The sequence below is a fragment of the Marmota marmota genome, unplaced genomic scaffold, assembly GCF_001458135.2.
Source record: "Marmota marmota marmota unplaced genomic scaffold, marMar, whole genome shotgun sequence".
Classification (NCBI taxonomy): domain Eukaryota; kingdom Metazoa; phylum Chordata; class Mammalia; order Rodentia; family Sciuridae; genus Marmota; species Marmota marmota.
The window spans coordinates 6,677,180-6,684,717 of record NW_026000101.1 but is presented as its reverse complement, the minus strand read 5'-3'; the positions used below and the strand labels follow the sequence as shown (position 1 = coordinate 6,684,717).

Sequence of the window (7,538 nt, the reverse complement as noted above, 5' to 3'; positions counted from 1 at the left end):
GAGGAATGGGGGAGGGGTGGAGAGGCTTGTGGGAAGCCGGTGGTGGCAGTTGGGCTCTAAGGGAGTTCCTAAAGAACTGTGTGGTGTGGTGTGTGTTCTAAAAATAAAGTTCGTTTCTGCTTGATAAGTGGCTCCTGAATTGTGCGCAATTTTCCTAGAATTATACACCTTTCCTTCAGAGAATTCATCATTGTTTGCCAGTGTTCAGTGATTTATGTCCATTTCTAAGTCCCACGAGTGCAGGGGTTTTATTTATTTTGGTCATTGTAGAATCCACAGTGTCTAAAAGAGCGACAGACATGTAATATGCACCGAAGAACTATGTGTTGAAAGAATGTATCAGCATCTTCCTCTTTCACAAAACACATGCTCCATGAGGACACATAGTGGTGTTTTATTGTTGTTGTTGTTTGTTGTTATTGTTGTTGTTGTTGTGCCGAGGGTTGAACCCAGGGGTGCTTTATCACTGAGCCACATCCTCAGCCATTTTTATTTTTTGAGACAGGGTCTCACTAAGTTGCTCAGGGCCTCACTGTTGCTAAGGCTGGCCTTGAACTAGCAATGCTCCTGCCTCAGTCTCCAGAGTCACTGGAATTACAGACATGGACCCAGAATATAGTGTCATTTTTGCAGATCACTGTATTTCTCAGGAAGAACCCACATGTTATGTGGCACAAAGCAGGTACTCAATAATAATGAGGATAAATGAAGAAGAAAAGCAACATAAGGAGAAGGAAGAACAAGAAGAGGAGACATAACCAGTAACTGCACCCCCTGTACTCTCAGAACTATCTCAATTTGGAGAAAAAAAAATGTTATGGACCCCATAGTTATCTCTCATTAATGTTTTAAAGACTTTTGTAGGTTAGAGAGCAAGGGATGAGAGAGAGGTTAGGACTTGGAAATTTTCCTTATCTCTACAGAGGAGTTACAGGCAATCAGAAACCCCAATAGGACAATTTCATTTCTGATGGTCCCTAAGGAGTCTTGAGGAGTCTCTGGGGTTTCTGAATCTCAGCATGCTGTATCCAACTGCTGTGGAAGCTCAGATCTGGACTTGGTTTCCTTGTTCTATTAGTGAAAAATAAAAATATCTCCAAAACATTCCCCTACCTTATAACACACACACACACACTAATGGGGATGTCTTAGCCCATTTGAGCTTCTATAACATACTATCAACTGAGTAGTTTATAAATAACATACTATCAACTGAGTAGTTTATAAATAACAGAAATATATTTATCAGAGTTATGAAGGCTGGGAAGTCCGTGATCAAGGCCCAACAGACTCAGTGTCAGATAAGGCCTGCTTCCTGGCTCATAAATGGGCATCTACTCACATGGCAGAAGGGATGAGGGATCCCTGTAGGACCCCTTTTATAAGAATATTAATCCTATTTGTGGGGGCAGAGCCCATACAACCAAACCACTTCCCAGAGGCCTTGTTTCCAAATACTACCACACTGGGGATGAGGTTCTGAATTTAGGAGAACTCAGACATTCAATAGATAGCTATCAAGAACAGAAAAAAGAGGTCCATAACTTTTTATAATTTCTCCAATCTCCATGGATTCTGTCTTCAAAGTTCCCATGGAAGTTTAGTTCATATTCCCAGGATGAGCCTGAAGGAAATCTTGAAAGACATGTTTGAGCCCAGGTCTAAAGGAATAAAAACGACTCTGCCTTGTCCCCTCTACCTTACTTTATAGCAAGATTTTCAAAAGTCGAAATGCTGGGCAGGTTTGTTATAACAGTTAATAGCAGACAGAGTTCCTGAACTTTAGGTCCTGGGAACCCCCCTAAGTCTTAGTTCAAAATCTACCTCCCAATGTCCAATGTAGCCTCTTTTTTAAAACTAGGTACGTTCAGGGTAAACAAATATAATGATAGTTTCCTCTAGTTGGGGTGCCCAGGAAGCCACTGAAACCCAGCTTCTCTTTCCACATCCTAGTGAGTTACTGAACATATTCAGCAAGTGCAAATACTACCAACACACACACACACACACACACACACACCATTGCCAATATTTCTATTTGAATATGTGTATACAAATGTTCAGATTACACCTGGATATTTGTTGATAGGTAAGAATATTTTCACTTTTGGTATATAGATATGATCCAACAAATAAATAAATAAATACACTTATATGTATATATTTCTATGGATGTATCCACTGATTAATTCACTCATTCATCCATTCAAAAATATATACTAAGTATCAACCATGATCCAGACTCTGTTCTAATAGCTTTCAATACATTAGTGAGTAAATCCAATAGCTCTGCCCAACTTTAACAATTGCATCTCAGTGGGAGCAAAAGTAAAAATCAAGCACAATAAATAAGTTAATCAAATGATCTCCTAAAGGTGGAAAGTGCTATCTTGGAGTAAGACAGATCAGGGACATGGACGGCAGCAGGGCGGGGGGAGCAGGGGGTTGTGCAGTTTTAATTGAGTGACAAGAGTCGTTATATAGATCTCATTGAGAAGCTGGTATTTGAACAGAAACTTAAAGGAAATGAGGAAATAGTATATTTGGGATCTACTGGGAATGGTGTTCTAGTTACAGGGAACAAGCAGTGCAAAGACACTGAGGTGGGAATGCACCTGACATTTGTGGAACAGCAGGGAATAGCTTGGAGTATAATTATGGAAGATAAGAGTATTAGAGTAGCAGAGAATGCAGCTAGAGATGAAGGGGCCCAGATCCTGAAATGCACAGAGATATTATATGTAGATGCTGTGCATGTGTCAATTAGACACATACTTGGATGAGTTTTTATTTTTAATTTTAAATGTATCTGTAGTCCTACATGTGTTTTCTAGTGTCTAAATATCCATTGTAGACATGTGGGGAAAATAATATGTAATATTTATGTGGCAGCTTGATTGTGTCTGTATATGCTGTACTATGGTATTAGGTGTTCATTCATATATCTATTGTGCAATTGAATGCACACGTGACTTTATGGATGTGTGTAGCATCTCTTGTGTGTACCTTTATACTAAACTAATATACATTTTTATATCTATTTAAGGCACATACATGTCTAAATAGCTATTCATCATGTCATATGACAGAGAAGTCTTGGGTGTGTGTATTTATGTGAATTGTCCATGCAATCATGGGCTCTTCTGCAGGAACCTAACAGGAGGCAGGTACCCACATCATAGCTCCTGATGATTTTTTTCTCTGAAGAGTAAAACACCCTAAGGCAGAAAGCACTGGTGCTGACAAAACAAGCAAGTGCAGACAGGTTTCAAAGACTATGGGTCTTAAGTCATCAGACACCAGAAGACACCAAAGCTATGACCATCTGATTCCAGAGAATAGGCAAGGAGGTTGTGACACAGATACACCATTGGCCTGATTCCAGTGCTCAGTCATTTCCCACAGGCACTAGAACTGTCACTTCCGACAAGAATGCAATAAGAAGAATAAGAAGAAAACACATCTTGTTTGTTTGTTTTTTTTTTTCGCCTCAATTTGTTGCAGGCAAATAAATTGCTGATCCATTTGGGTTTTAATTTGAGATTTTATTCTTAAAAAGCTCGGTGTATATAAGGTGAGATGTGAGAACTTCTTCTTCTTTTTTTTTTTTTTTCATTTTCCATTCTTGCCAAAGTTGTAAACCTAAGGCCAAGTTAATTAAAGTCAATGGAGAATGTATTTTTTTATTAAACTTTTTCTTTCTATTGATTTTTCTCTCTCATACAAATAGTACAGACTTAGTTCTCAAAATCAAAAACACTAGAGCAAGGAAAAGGAATAATCAGACTCCCAAGATGATTTACAAACTCCAGCATAGGATTTCAGAGGTGGCTGAACTGGCAAGATGGTGAGAATCTAGGTCAGCTAAGAACAGACAGACCCAATTCTGTGCCAGCTGAAGTGTGTGAGGTCAGACTCCCAGGTATATTTGGCTTGCACAAGCCATATTGGTTTCTTGAGCTTCTAAACATGTGGACCATTGCAACAGACTCCCAGTTTTTCTTCCCACTCAGAACGTTCCCACTAATCATTCTCCATTCAGTACCTCAATTCACCTTTAGCTCAAGCAAAAAGTCTGATGATATAATTTGTAGGCTCAAAGTCCTCAATGGCTTCCTCTAACCAAGGATCAGCAAACTAGAGTCCGCAGGTCAAAATCGCCACCTATTTTGGTAAATAAAGTTTTATTGGCACACAGCCATGCTCATTTGTTCGTGTATCGTCTGTGGCTGCTTTTCCACTACAACAGCAGAGTCAAAGAGTTGTGGCAGAGACCATCTGGCCTGCTCAGCCTAAAATATTTACTATCTGGCCTTTTATAGAAAGACTGTGTCTATCCCTGCTGTAACCATTAAAAAAAAAAAAAAAAAAAAGAAGAAGAAGCATGATCTCAGTCTAGCATTTAAGGCCTTTGAGACAATGACCACAACCTGGCTTCCCACTGTAATTCCAATACTTCTTAACATTGCCCATGCTAGAGTCAACTGGGACTGGTGGTGTCCCCCAAACACCCATTGGCAGGGTTAGATTGGCCCATGGCCATTTTCTCTTCTTCTGATAACACCCAAGTTTTTCTTTGAGAAACTGCCTCAACCCTCAGTTTTTAAGGTTCTAGGGGAGTTAATGCTACTTCCAGTCCCACCTCACCTCCCAGCCCCCAGAAAAGAATCCTTGGCAAGATCTGGCAATCTGAACATTCCACTCTATTTATAATAATCAGTGCCTAAGTCAGCGTATGACCAAAGCTCAACCAACAGGGTGTAGTTCTGGACTTTTTGGGGAACTATTAGGAATAAGAAACTGTTTCTCCCCTCAACACACACAAACACCAAATTCTTAAATCTATCAACTGTAACTTAGCACTGGGGAAAGTTATTTTGAGAATGAAGCTGATGCAGAGGGAGAGAAACACAGCCAAGACACAGAGATAGAAAAGGACTCCATTTTTTTTATTAGTTCTTTTTAGTTGTAATGACAGTAAAGTCCATTTTATATAATTATACAGGCATGGAATATGTTTTATTCTAATTAAGACCCCATTTTTGTGGATGTACCTGATGGTGGGACTCGCTGTGTTATATCCATATATGTACATAGGAAAGTTATGTCAAGATTCACTCCTCTGTCTTTCTTTTCCCTGTGTCACCTCCCTTCCCTTCATTCCCTGTTGTCTAATCCACTGAACTTTTCTTCTTCCCCTCTGACCTTCTTGTTTTGGGTTAACATCACATATCAGAGGGAACCTTCAACCTTTGGTTGGGGGGATTGACTTATTTCGTTTAGACTGAGAGTCTCCAGATCTATCCATTTACCAGCAAATGTCATAAAGAGGGACTCCATTTTTAACAGCCTGTCTTCAGGTACCTGGTTCTAGCCATACCTGAAGCTCCACTGCTTATGCACTCTTCTAGTCAGGTATTTCAACACTGTGACAAAAAGACCTGACAAGAACTACAAAGAGGTGACAAGCCTATTTTGGCTCACAGTTTCAGAAGTACAGTCCATGGTTGGCTGACCACAGAGCCAGAGGTGAAGCAGAACTTACACAGAATGGCATGGCGGAAGAAAGCAGCTCAGGACATGGCAAAAAGGAGGCAGAGAGATCTCCATACAACAGGGACAAAATACAAACCCCAGAGACATGCCCCCAGTGACCTATTTCCTCTAGCCACACCCTACCAGCCAACAATTACCACCCAATTAACCCATATCAGTGGACTAATCCTCTGACGAGGTTGACACTCTCATAATCTAATCATTTCGACTCTGAACACTCTTGTGTTATCTCACACATGGGTTTTGGCGGGGGTACCTCCTATCTAAACCGTAGCATGCACTTTCCCTTTACAGGTACCATTAAGGTCCCTTTTTGTTTTCTGAAATGGTTTGAATGAAATTCTGTCACTAGCAATTTAAATAGTCCTGATGCAAACACTCTTCCTGGCTCTGCAACTGCATATCTTTTACTGCATCTTCTTCTCCCTTGAACCCTTGAATGCCTTCTTCCTGCTTCTCCTTGACCACATATTTTTATGGAACGTTTCAAAAATGTGCATATCATCATTGCACAAGGATCCTAGTGATCTTCTCCATATCATTCCAGTTTTGGTGTATTTGCTGCCAAAGTGAGCACCTGACCACATCTTGTCCAACTTTAAAGGCTTGTCTTAAACCTCATCTTCTCTATGATGCTTCTCCTGACTACTCACTTTTAAGCTTCATATCTTATTTCTGCCTTTCTTATCATCTGAGCTATGCCTCGTACCTTGGCACTAAATGCATTAAGATGTGTATTGAATAAACAACCAAATAACTGATATGGAAAGAACATTTTCAATCATATATTTGGGGTGAAGGTGCTGGGGGAATTGAAAGTACTTCGGACTGGAGCATATTTTCATCTAATCTCATAAAATGAATTCTGATTTTTAACGTATTAAGCTTTCAGAAATGTTTCAAAAACAGTTCCTCTATCCTCTTTACACAGGTTTTACTCAATTCCAACCTTTGGTTATATTTGTGCCCTTTCCTCTGAGACACACACACACACACACACACACTTTCCAATGCATCTCATGGTGAGGAACCTAAATTCATCTATCCAACCCCTAGTGATGCCAAACTTTGAGCATCTAGTCAAATTGCTTTTTACTAGATTTTTTTTAATCTCTGTGACTGATTTTATAACAGTCACAAACTAACCAATATACTATACTTCAACAAAACTCTACACACCTACTTTATCACCCATTCATTTCTTTCTGGAGTAACCTTCACCAGGATGGTTGTCAAATGATGATTTTCTATCTTTCTCATCTCTCTACATCTTTTATTGACATTTACTATAAGAAAGACTTAAGACTTCTCTCCCTCTGTCTCTCTCTGTCTCTCCCTCCCTTTCTGCCACCCTGATTTCTTCCCTCTCCTCTTTCTTTTCTCAATATGGACTCAAGGATTACTATTTTATACAGCAGGAGCTAATCTGTTAAAATCATTATTTATTTTAATGCTTAAACTTGCCCAGATTTAGCCAGTAGGAGTCCCTTCAACCTGACTCCTATTTCCTTTTGAATTGTTCCTATATTCTTATAGCACCTTTCCACTTTCTGTTGCCAAAAATATTTGGGGCTCATCTACCACTCCTCCTGCCCCAGCCTTGAAATCAACCCTTTTGATTTGAGGCCTTGGTTCCCTTTAATGGGAAATTCTAGTTTGAAAGCGAGATATGGGATCTCAGTGTCTACAGTGTTACTAGATAACATTTTTTTCCAGTGCCTTTCAGTAGATGAAGGGAAGAAAGATAGGAGTGTATATAATACACTGACACATAGACATACACATAGATACAGAATACACATCTATGTTCATTTCTACATATTTGAAATAAACAATGCTATGAGTTTACTTCTGTGTTTCCAATTCCAATCTAACACTTGGGGTTTTCCTTCTGGATTTCCTGTTTCCATGTTTGTAAATCTCTTCTCTATCTTCAATATTGACTCTGATATTTTAACAGATTTCGAGGGTCTTTTCTTGCC

At 39.5% G+C, this 7,538-nt stretch overlaps 1 non-coding gene across 1 annotated transcript; it reads right to left on the bottom strand.

Annotated features, from left to right (window-relative positions):
* Nucleotides 1-6,026: 6,026 nt before the first annotated feature.
* LOC125610731 lies at nt 6,027-6,133 on the bottom strand. Its single transcript, XR_007340731.1, has one exon. It is a non-coding gene; the product is annotated as a U6 spliceosomal RNA (small nuclear RNA).
* Between the last annotated feature and the right edge of the window lie 1,405 nt (nt 6,134-7,538).